Below are 12,084 nucleotides of genomic sequence, written 5' to 3'. Positions count from 1 at the left end.
AAGGTGACTATTTACTGCTCATCAGACACTGTCTGTACCAGAAGAAAGCCGAGTGACAACTTTAATGTTAAGAACGTGCCTCATCGATTGGCCTGTATGCAGATGAAAATATCACTCAGACAATATCCGTGGTAAGTAGAGTTTTAAAGCAATATAAAGTTAGAAGATACGACTGCTACAAGATCTACAGTAACAGGAATGTTTAAAAGTCCCTTATGTTACGGGGATAAAGCAGGTGTTCCAGATGTTGAAAATATTAGGCTGGTCTTACTTGCATTAGAAGTGAATCAGTACATTGTTGTACAAGCAGCACAGGTAAAATGAGAATGCAGGAAGATGGCAGCACAGTAAGAGGGAGAGACCAGAAATGTAGACTGAAAGGATTTCATACTACACTTGAAGTGGTGTGATATTATTTAAAAGTAAATTGTAAATTAAGATGCCACCTACGGCAACCCAAAGCAACTGGGAGTGGTTACATATATAAGTACACGATGAAGATAATTTTAATCACTAAAACATAGAAGTAGTAAATAGAAAGAGAGATAAATAAAGTCAGGTTAAGAAATAGGAAGCAACCTAAGCAAAGGCAGTTTTAAATATAAACATATCAACACTTATATGAAATAATCCCAAACACCCAAGGTAAAAACGAGAGATTCCTAGATTTGAAGAGGTGAGCAGGCAGGATTTAATTCAACAAATTCATTTTAAAGACATTAATCTTGTAAAAAGAACACAGACACAATAAACTCACACATACACACATATAGCACATATATGCAAATTAAGAGAGTTAATGCTGATACCATTTAAGCTAAATTTCAGGGGAAAAAGGCATAGTTCTATAATTAGAGAAAGCAGAAAATGATGATAAGATAATCAATTCATAAAAATGACTTAAATTTTATATATGTCTTATTCAAAAAAGAGCTTTAGAATTTGTGGGAAAAGCCGCTGATTAATCAAAGGAAGCTTAAGCTGTAGTGATGGTAAGATGGAAAGATGCTTCTCCCAGCAATCACTTGGCAAATGGACACATGATCAGCAGTGACAGAGGAATCAACAGGACTTGGTGCTCTTAAGTGATTTCATCAGCTGCAGAGATTTCACCACTCAGAGAACGTTCTCCAGAAGAGACTATATCCAAGAATTTGAATAATTGGTCACGAATTCAAAAGAATTAAAATCTTGTAAGGTATGTCCTATGGACACTCAGAAATTGAATTAAATATCACTGTCAATCTAGTTGGGTGATTACCAAATATTTGGAAACTAAACAGCATGCTTGTAAATAATTGGCTAATGCAGTGGACAGGGAGCGAGGGTCGGGAGGAGGGGCGGTCCAAGGCAAATCGAAGGCAGTTTCAATTAAATAAGAATGAGTCTTTACATTAAATTCAATTGAAACAAAATAAAATTTGACATATAAAGCAGTGCTTAAAAAGTGAAGCCTTACATTTAACGTGAAGAAAAGCCTTGAATTAGTATCATTTAACGTTCCACGTCAAGAAGGGGAGAAAAACAAAGCAACTAACCCCACACCGCAGTCAGAGGAAATCATAAGGACTGGAGCCGATGGCACTGACAACTGGTAAGAGCAAAAGCCAAAAGGCTGCTGAGCTGAACGGCCGAAGCATGAGCGTGATGATGGAGATGGTGATGGCGATGAAATAGGGAAAGTAGCAGCATCCCTGGCCTCTGCCACCGCTATGCTCCTAGCTTCTCCACTGTAGCTAAGATCATTAAAAACGTGTCCAGGTGGAATCTCACGGTTGTTTTGATTTGCGTTTCCCTGATGACTAGGGATGGTGAGCATTTCTTCAGGTATTCCTCAGTTGAGAAGTCTTTGTTTATCTCTGTACTCCATTTTTAAAATAGAATTATTTCATTCTCTGGAGTCTAACTTCTTGAGTTATTTATCCACCCCATATGCAGCCACCAAACCCAAGCACTATTGCTGAGGCCAAGAAGGGCTTACTTGAAGGAACCAGATATGGATGTCTCCTCAGAGGCTCTCCCAGAGTCATACAGATACAGTTGAGGATGCTTGCAGCTAAACATCCGACTGAATATGGGGACCCCATGAAAGAGCTAGAGAAAGGACTGAAGGAGCTGAAAGGGTTTGTAACCTCATGGGAAGAACAACATTATCAACCAACCAAACCCTCCAGAACTCCCAGGGACTAAAACACCAATCACTGAGCACACATGGAGAGACTCATGGCTCCAGTTGCATATGTAGCAGAGGATAGCAGTGTCTGGTATCAGTAGAAGGAGATGCCTTTGGTTCAGGGAAGGCTTGTTTTCCTAGTGTAGGGCAATGCCAAGGGATAAAGAGGGTAATTGGGAAAGGAAGCACCTTCACAGAAGCAAGGGGAACAGAGGGGGTGGGACAGGGGAAGGGGATAACATTTGAAATGTAAATACAGAGAATATCCAATAAAATGATAAAAAAAGGTCTCCAGGTATTGCTATGTGTTCAATAAAAGGCAATGGCCACTGCTCAAGTTCACTTGAAAAGTACAGGGGAGGCTCCAAGTCTGCACCATTGAATTACTGTTATTAACTCTGTTAATAAAGAAACACATGAAGTAAAGTCATGACAAATTCTGTATCTTACCTGAGATGCACAAGTTCTTTTACAAAATAAAGTTACTAACACAATTAGCTAAATCACTGGAATAGTGTCATTTCTCTCTGGGAAAACTATTGGCTATAAGATGTTTTCAAATATGTAAAGGAGAAATGCCAAGTCTAAAAATCCTATTCTAGAAAACATGTTTTATTACATTTGCACAAACTGTCTTATTGTTATTATAGTATATAGTTTTGTTATATGACTTCCACTTTTATTTGTAATGTACAGTAGTACAAGTAACATTATATCCTGAAGTTTATTCAATTTATATGTTATGATTTGGTTTTACTGTTCAGTTTCAGAGTTTTCTATGTAAACAACTAAAAAAATCTTTAAAAAATAGTTACTTATAATCTCCTCTAAAATGGGAAATATTTCCTATGTTGATTACATGAGGACAAAAATACCTTTGTGGAAAAATTAATTAAACAAGTTATAAGAAAAATCAATGCAATAAAAATTATCATGAACAACCTCTGCATTAAGATATTAGCCAAGTCAGAATGGTTGGCTCAAAAGAAACGTGACAGCAACTGGGACATCTAGAAATTCGTTGTTTATTTGACATTTAGAAATTTGTAAGTGAATTTTGTTGTCAGCAATAAATCAACAGATAAAGAAGAAAATCTTAGTTGGTAAAGATTCAAAAAATCTGTTGACAAATTCCAAATTCATTCATGAATTAAATAACACAGGAGAACATGCTCAGACTGAAATGGGCCATGTAAAATGTAAAACTGCCACAGCTGACTTCACACTAAATGACAAAAGACTACATTATTAATGTTGGGAATATTGTAAAGATATCAACTTTCAACTCCCCCTTTTCAGCATTATACTTTTACCCAGAACAAAGATGACAGAAAAAATAGATGAAATATGTTTGTGCTTGCAAAAAGTACAACTCAAATTTTATTTATTTACAGATAATTTGATTACCTAAAATTTCCAAATGCAACTGAAAAGACTGAAAATCAAACATGGTAAAGAAGTAGACTTTAAGGTATAAGATTGCTTGTAAATTAGTAATAAATTTGAAATTATATCACAATACTGTATATTATAATAATATTAAGAGCATAACACATTTTGTGTGAATGTCATAAGTATTTGTGAGATTTGACTGCTGAAAATAGAAGCTGATAACCAAGTAACTGGAAATATTTCAGGTGATTGTAGTTAGAAATGTTGAGTTTGATAACACGGACTTGGTTACAACTGTGTCTGCTTTTTATAAGAAGTATGAAGAAAATAAAAGTCATCAAACATCCATGGAATAACAAACACTATCCACAGAATACCAAATAGCTTTCACAAGTCAATAAATTAGGGAACAATAGGACTCTCAGCACATATCTGGAATCCCTGGCCACTCAGACAAGATACTGAGGTTTTAAAACAAAATGGCTTGACTCTACTAAAGAAGATAAAAAACCACAACGACATGTTCAGAAGCAGTTGCTAGCAGGAGACAAAGATTACAATCACAACCCAGATATCTAAGTGCCTATGACTTTAAAGCCTAGAGATGCTTACCATGATATGACAGTAAGTGGAAAGGCAACAAGCTGCTAAGGCCAAGGGAATGTTGGAATGTTCTTGCTAAGGCCAAGGTTTGGAAGCATATACGCCACATTGAACTGCACAATTCACAGATTTAACTATAGTGTTTTTCTTTTCCCTAAGAGAAATGAAAATGTATGGCCACAAAAAGGCATTGTATCAATGTTTGTGCTGACTCCACTCTTTATGGATAAGGTCTTAGAGCAACTGAGATGTTCATCAGTTAATGAGTGGATAAGCCAACCCTGGCATGTTTGTTCAGTGATTATCAGTCAACACTAAGAGCAATGAAGTAACATTATTTGTGAGTCTAGGTGCACTGAGAGTGAAAGGCCATTTCAAGTAGCTACAGATCACAAATCCATTGGATCCTTCTGAAAGAAATAAAAGTAACAGAACAGGTATACCTTTCTTAGATCTGAAATTGGTGACAGATCCAGGGACACTAGGAAGTATCTAGAGAGATGGAGATGTTCTAGTGTTTGGTTTTGATATTGTGTTGACAATGTATGCATTTGCCAGAACTTGTACACTTGCATACCTGACAATGTCACTATGGCATATATCTGTCATATTTCATTATATTGATTGTAAAATGCTAAGGGCTGGCTATACAAGTCAATGGTAGAGTTCTTGGCTGGCATGGATAAAGTTCTGAGTTAGATCTCTAGAGCATAAGTAAGTAACTATACAAGTAAATATACAAATAAATGGTTAAAGGTGGTTTATAACATAAAACATAGTTGAATTTCATATATCATGTATAGGCCATTTTAAATCTCAAACTTTAAAAAAACTTTTACAATACAAGTGAAGAGCTGAAACCTATCTATCATCTATCTATCTATCTATCTATCTATCTATCTATCTATCTATCTATCTATCTATCTATCATCTATCTATCTATCCATCCATCTATCTAGTTTATATATCTCTCCTCTATGTTTTTTATTATATATCTATCTATGTACATTCACATATATTTATGCACATGTGTGTACAGATATGTGCTCTTATGCCTATGCAGAGAGGTTAACATCTGAAGTCTTCCTGATTCATTTTACTTAAGTAGGGTCTCTTGCTGAAACAAGAACCTGCCATTTGTGTCTTGTCTAGCTCACCAGTCTGTCCCAGGGATCCCCTGTCTCTGGTTCCTCAGTGCTTTCATTAGATGGGTTTTGAAGATCTGAACTATGATTTTCATACTTGTTCATTGAACTCTCTCCTGGACTCCTAATACTCCTATCTGCTATGAAAATATCACAAGGACAATGTAGACAAAAATGGAAAATACATATATGTTTATATCTACCCATCTTTCTACATATCACCCAAATCCTTACTCAGCAAGGGTAGTTTGCTACCATCATTTCAGAATATTTTATATCTGGTATTTCTTTAGCTATGGGTTTCTAGGAATCAAATACTGGCTTTGTGCCCACTAAATAAGCATTCCATCAGTTGAGTTATACTCCGCAGCTCTTATTTCTGTTTCTGTTTAATTTTAAAAGGTTTATTTGTATGTATGTGTGTGTGTGTGTGTGTGTGTGTGTGTGTGCGCGCGCGCATGTGCATGTGTGTGCTCTCGCACATACATGTAAAAGGCTGTATCTCTCCATGGAGGATTGAAGAGGTTGTCAGATATCCTGTATCACTCTCTCCTGTTCTTTTGAGGTGGCACACATGTGTGTGGGGGAGGGGAGCTCTTCCCCTGATCCTGTGGCCTGGTTCTTCTCATCTAGGCAGGAAGCCATCAATCCTCCGACATCCTGGAGCTGGAGATATACCCTGGGTGCCTAGCTTTCTTATGTAGGGAGCTGAGATCCCAATTCTGATCCCCCCGTGACTATGTAGCAAGTGCCTAAGTCACTGACCTCTTCTTTCCACCCTGAGATACTGTCGGCATGCATCAACACTATCATTCACTGAAGGTAAATTTACTTTGATATAAAAAAGCATCCAGGTCCCACGGTCTCTGCTGCTACTCAGGACTTTTGTAGACTGAAAATTTCTTCTTATCACTTGGTCTTATTATAAATAACTGATGAATTACCGAATAATAAAACCATGGGTCCTTTTTTTATTTATTTCTTTGTTTTTGTTTGTTTGGTCAATTTTCCAATTCTCTGCATTTGTTGAGCCTCTTTCCAGCTTCTTTCTTTCAAGTTGTTATAGAGACCGAAAGCAAGAGCACACTGACATTAACATCCTCAGTGCAGTGTGAAGCAAAATGCATACTATTGCTATACTATTTATGTTTATTTTAAACCATAGACCACGTTTCTTTACTTCCTGCCCCTTTCTATTTCTTAGAATAACTTGATCCTGTTGTTCTTACCTAGTTTAAATCTACAGAAGCACTTGGAAGTCTTAGAACAATTCTGCAGATTCAGCTGATCCATCATTTTTTCACAAACAAAGATAATAACTCTATACAAAAGGTTGAATTTCTAGGTGAAAGCAAACTGGGTTAATATCTTAAGATATATAGAAAGGTTTTCTTGTGAGTGTGTATTCTTTCTCATAGGGTCTCACTATGTAGCCTTGACTGGCCTGGAGAAATTCCTGTAAACATATAATTTCCAACACAGCATTTATGACTAAGGATGTGTTAGAAACACTGCTTTGTCAAAAAAGTTCCATTTTCCCCCGACTGAATTAAAGCAACCTTTGCCACTGAGGACAGACATGGGACCTACATAACGATTCACTTCATGACCTTCAAAAAGAAAAAGTCAAATGTGTCACTTTATAATAAAACAGGAGACCAAAGAGACAGGTTTTATTACCTTGAAGGTCAGCAACCATAATAAAAAAAAAACATTTTTATTTGTGAGTATTTTCAAAAGAGTTTCAAAAGTAAAACAGGCATAAAATGACACAAAATATTAGTTCTGTATTAAATTGGATAGGAAATACACATCTCATTGGGTCTAGAATTTGACTTCAGACGTGAGTGTCCGTCCAACTAACACTGGAACATTCTTACCGTAGAAGTGGCAACCACGGTCAAGCAACAGAGATTTCTCTAAATTGTCAATTAATAGTTTAGAAACAATGAAAGGAGAAAACTGATACATTTGAGAATATGTGTGTGTGTGTGTGTGTGTGTGTGTGTGTGTGTGTGTAATTTTTTCTTACAACTTTATTTTAAAAAACAGAGATACATGTACAGATTTTAAAAGGCATTTTGTCATAAAACTATATGAATATATTTTTGTCAGTACTTTGTTTTTTTAAAGGTTTGCTAGTATCCATTGAAATCTTACTAATTATAATAAGCATAAAGTACATGTAAAACAAAATGTAACATGGAAATAGTCAAAATTTTCTTGGTGTGCATAGATTAAACATAATGATTTTTAAATAGCAAAAAAAAAAGCTACAAAGCTATCTTCTTAGCTCTTGAGTTATTAATGATTTAAGTTCTAGGTATACCCCACTCTTAGAGGGTGCTATACACTTACTTTTTTTTTTTGTTTGTTTGTTTTGTTTTGTTTTTTTGGGTTTTTTTTGTTGTTTTTTTTTTAAGAAGAGCTAAGGATTCCACTTTTTGGCTTTTCTTTTTTTGTGCTTCATATGGTCTGTGATTTGTTTCTGGGGTATTCAGAGCTTTCTGGGGCTAGTTTCCAATTATCACTGACTGCATATTATTTCTGTTCTTTTGTGATTGGGTTACCTCACTCAGGATGATATTCTCTAGGTACAACCATTTTCCTAGGAGTTTCATAAAGTCTTTGTTTCTAGTAGCTGAGTAGTACTCCATTTTGTAAATATACTACAATTTTTGTATCCATACATCTACTAAGGACATCTGGGTTCTTTCCAGCTTCTGGCTATTATAAATAGGGCTGCTATGAACATGGTGGAGCATGTGTCTTTGTTGTATGTTAGAGATTCTCTGGGGTATATGCCCAGAAGTGGGATAACTGGGTCTTCAGGTAGTACTATGTCCAATTTTCTGAGGAATCACCAGACTGATTTCCAGAGTGGTTGTACCAGCTTACAACCCCACCAACAGTGATATATGTAATTTTTATTGTACCACATATTATTTTAAAATTTAGGTCTTCCATAAATACCATGTCTTTTTCACAGAAGCAACCCTGGCAGTCTGCTTCTGGCAAAGTCTTAAGGTTTGCTTATGAGACTATATCCACAAGTTCTGTGCTTTAGAACTTTGTAAGATAGTCAGTTTGCCTCTGTCACTGCTAAAAACAACTGCATTCCTATGCCTGACCTGGGTTCTATTTATACAAGAAAGTCTATGTGTCTTGAAAACAAGGTTGATGTTGGCAAAGGAAGGATCTTGGGATGATGAAATTAATACTATTCTTCAACATAAAATGATTCAAACTTTTTTTAATTTGGAATATGCATTCTAGGAAGGTAGACATTTTTCCAGAAATAGATATACCCCTCAGCACTGGTATTAGTAATGACAGTTTAGGTTCCTGAAGAAAGCAAATTTACATCAGTATTAGTTACAAAGGTTTAAAAAGAGCTGTGCAGCAGAGGAAAAATGGGATGACTTAGTTGTTACCATCTGCAAAATGCCCTGCTGCTTTCTCTGTGTGGAACAGCCAAAGGAGAAAATATATTTTACCTGAATTATGGTGCTTAGGCCAGTAGTCTAGAGCCAGGATCATCCAGGGAACACCCCCCAAAAGAGCTGGATCTTCCATAGAAAAATCAAGTATCAGCAATTGGAACTACTACAGTGAAGTAACTTTTTCTAAAGCAACTAGAGTAGAAGTGTTATCATTTCTGGTCATCTTCCACATCTCTGTGTTGTGTGCATCCTAGTGCCAACATTTATTAGAAGACAGCTTTATGAAGAAGCCCGAGTAGGGAGAGATGCAGGGGTCAGGGCAAGTGGGAGGCTTGCAAGTCATCCAGTCTAAGAGCAAACAAAGAACTCCAGATGCACAGCTCCTGCCATTATCAAAATTTATTGGTTAGGATTAAGTTCTGGGTTCCCAGAGGGTATGAGCCACAGGACGCAGGTTGTGTTAAATAAATACAAATCTTTCATTAGGAGAGAGAACATGAAATGCTACCCTTTAGAGAGCGTTTGGAGGACAGTGATGGCCTAGAGGAAACAGCAGCAGAGAGGGGAGCAGGGGCCAGCACTGCACAGGCACAATCAATTGATGCTGAGTGAAAGCGAGGCTGAAAGCATGTCAGGGTTGGAGAAGGTCTGTCAGAGCAAACAGTGTGTCTGACAGGCTGCACAGCCTACACCCCTGAGATCTGCTTCTCAGATTTGTCTATATACAATGAAGAGGGTGAGAACCAGTCATTGGGAAGTGAAGGTAATTACCGACGCAGGGGAATAGGGGGCTCTATTACTCACCATTCTTGTGTAATTTGTACCCATGTGAACAATAATGGATTATAAATAGTGCTGTGTCTATGTGGCATTTGTATTGTGAGCATGGTGGCTAAAGGACAGAATCTCATTTAATATTTGTTGATTAGGTTTTCTTCTTATCAATGTATAGTTCAAGAGAGTAAGCCTAAGTCAGGTCTCATAGATGGTAAGAGGCAGACTAGAGCTTGTGCTTGGGTCTCCTGACTTCTGAGGTCTCTAGTTCAATCATCAACCATGCTATGTTTTCTTACTACATCAAGTTTGTACCAATAGCTTTATCTTTTAAAAATCAGCTGCATCTTAGTTTTTTAAAAGAGATGAATTGGGAAGATATGTCTAGGTCATCATGCCCAAATTACATAAAAAGGTTAAGTTTTTCAAGATGTGTGTATGAATATCCCCCTTCCAGACCATGAAAGGATATATCAACTGACACCCCCGTAATGGGTACTTAGGCTCTCATTCAGTCTGGCCAGATGCCTGGCATCCTGCTAGGTCTCTTTAGTAATCTAGTTCATTGAAGCAGTGTACATCACAGCCTACTACTTGGGAGCCCTCTTCAAAACAGACATAAAAACTCTGCAGATGTGATCATGCTGATGAAAAGCAAGGAAGTTTCTCTTTAACACGGCCAAGCATCTCACACCATCTGAACAACTAATGCCAGGAAGGAGAAACTTCCCTTTGCTTGAAGCAGGGGAGCAGAGAGGGAGCATTTCTTCCTGAGACTCCAGGGTTTGATCAAATGACTCAGGGATGCTGGGAGAGGCCCCCGTGCAGCAAACTTCATCTGTGACTTCTCTGAATGTAGCTGTGCTTGGAATTTGGTTTTGAAAGAAGTCAGCTGGATGACTTCAGCTGTTGTTAGATAATCCAAAACAGATTTTGTTTTACTTAGGGAAAAAGACATGCAGGAATTTACACCAGCAAAATGAATGAAAAATTAAGTAGCTCTTAGTTCCTCATGGGTACAGTGGAACAGCTTGCTTCATCTCTGAGCTTTGATTCTCAGCTGTCAATCACAATATATTAGCTAAGGTACAGAAATGTGGAAGTAGAAAAGAAACAAAATTACTAGCTGGACTCCACATTATAAGTGTCTTTCTTTTACTTTCGAAATGGAATTGGTGAGCTGTAAAAGCAAACTAGAGACAGAAAGAAAATATTTGCTAAATGACCATCAATTGAAAACCAGGTTTCCTGGAACATGTATTGTTACAATTCAAGATTTGACAAGTGAGCAAGTTGAATTTTAAGAAAATAAACAAAAGATTTAAACAGATTCTTCATTGAGGAAGGTAGGCAGACATTACAAACATAAACAAACATTAAACGTTGCTTAATATCATTGCTCATGGGGAAAATACAGCTTGACCATAGGAGAGTATAAACCAGCAATTAGAATGGTTAATATAAAAATTATGATTATTCCAAGTGGTTGTAATATCATAGGACAAGTGGGACTTGCTTATATTCTTCTGGGAATGTGAGATTTTTTTTGTCATGTTGAAAAATATCCTGGAAGATTCTTTTACAGTTATATACACATTTACTGTATACACAGCAAATTCAATAGATGGAAGCTTTTGATCTCTGTGAGATTAGAGGTTGGCCAGCAGTGAGGCTGAGGACACAGCTAATGCTTCACCACCACAGGGTAAAAACGTGAACCTTGCTCAGAATCAGTACATTTATTAATGATCAGATCCATCCCTTCTTTGTATGTGTGGGAGGGACGTTAGTGACTAAAAGTACAATGTTAGCTGGGAAGTATTAACCTGGATATGCAACATATTAAGTACCCCCTTGCCATGGCAGCTTTACACTGTGATGTATCAGAGTCTAATTTATTTTAAAAGGCCGTGCTGGGTCTGTTTAGTATGCAGAACACTTGACTGGTGACATGGAAAAGGGACTTTTAAGAGAGTAAAGAGAAAGCCACTTTTAGTTGTGACTTTGAAAAGTTGTTGCATGCCGAGTCTGCAGTAGAGAACTACTAAGGAATGAGCACTCCCTTTTTTGACAACATTGCTGCCATCTATCTCCACTGAGTATAAGAGGAAACTGAGGCTTAGGGTACACAAGTGACCTTCTCAAGGTCATAGTGACTAAGTATGAGGAGGGAATCTGAAGGCAAGATCCATTTTAATACCCATGCCTTTGCCACGAGCTACTGGGCTGCTGACCCAGCTGGCTGCACTTCTGACCTTGCAGACATCTATTGCATTCACAGCAAACCTATTAGTTTTTTTTTTCCTTAACTGCTTGCCTTACAACTAAAACCTAAAAATAGAAAGAATGGTAACATTGAAACTTCTACAAAGACACTTGGGCTCCAAAGAATAATCCCTTTCAAAAGATGAAAATTAAAAACAACAACCATATTTTTAAAGCAGAAGGGTGGAAAAATGTACAGCCCTGTCCAGCTGAGACAGTCTCAGTATAAGAACAGAAGCTGATGTTTCTTTATAGTTCACATGGGGAAAACAAGGATGAAAATGATGTA

This window comes from Micromys minutus (genome assembly GCF_963924665.1).
Source record: "Micromys minutus genome assembly, chromosome: 26".
Taxonomy (NCBI): domain Eukaryota; kingdom Metazoa; phylum Chordata; class Mammalia; order Rodentia; family Muridae; genus Micromys; species Micromys minutus.
This window is presented reverse-complemented; position numbering follows the sequence as displayed.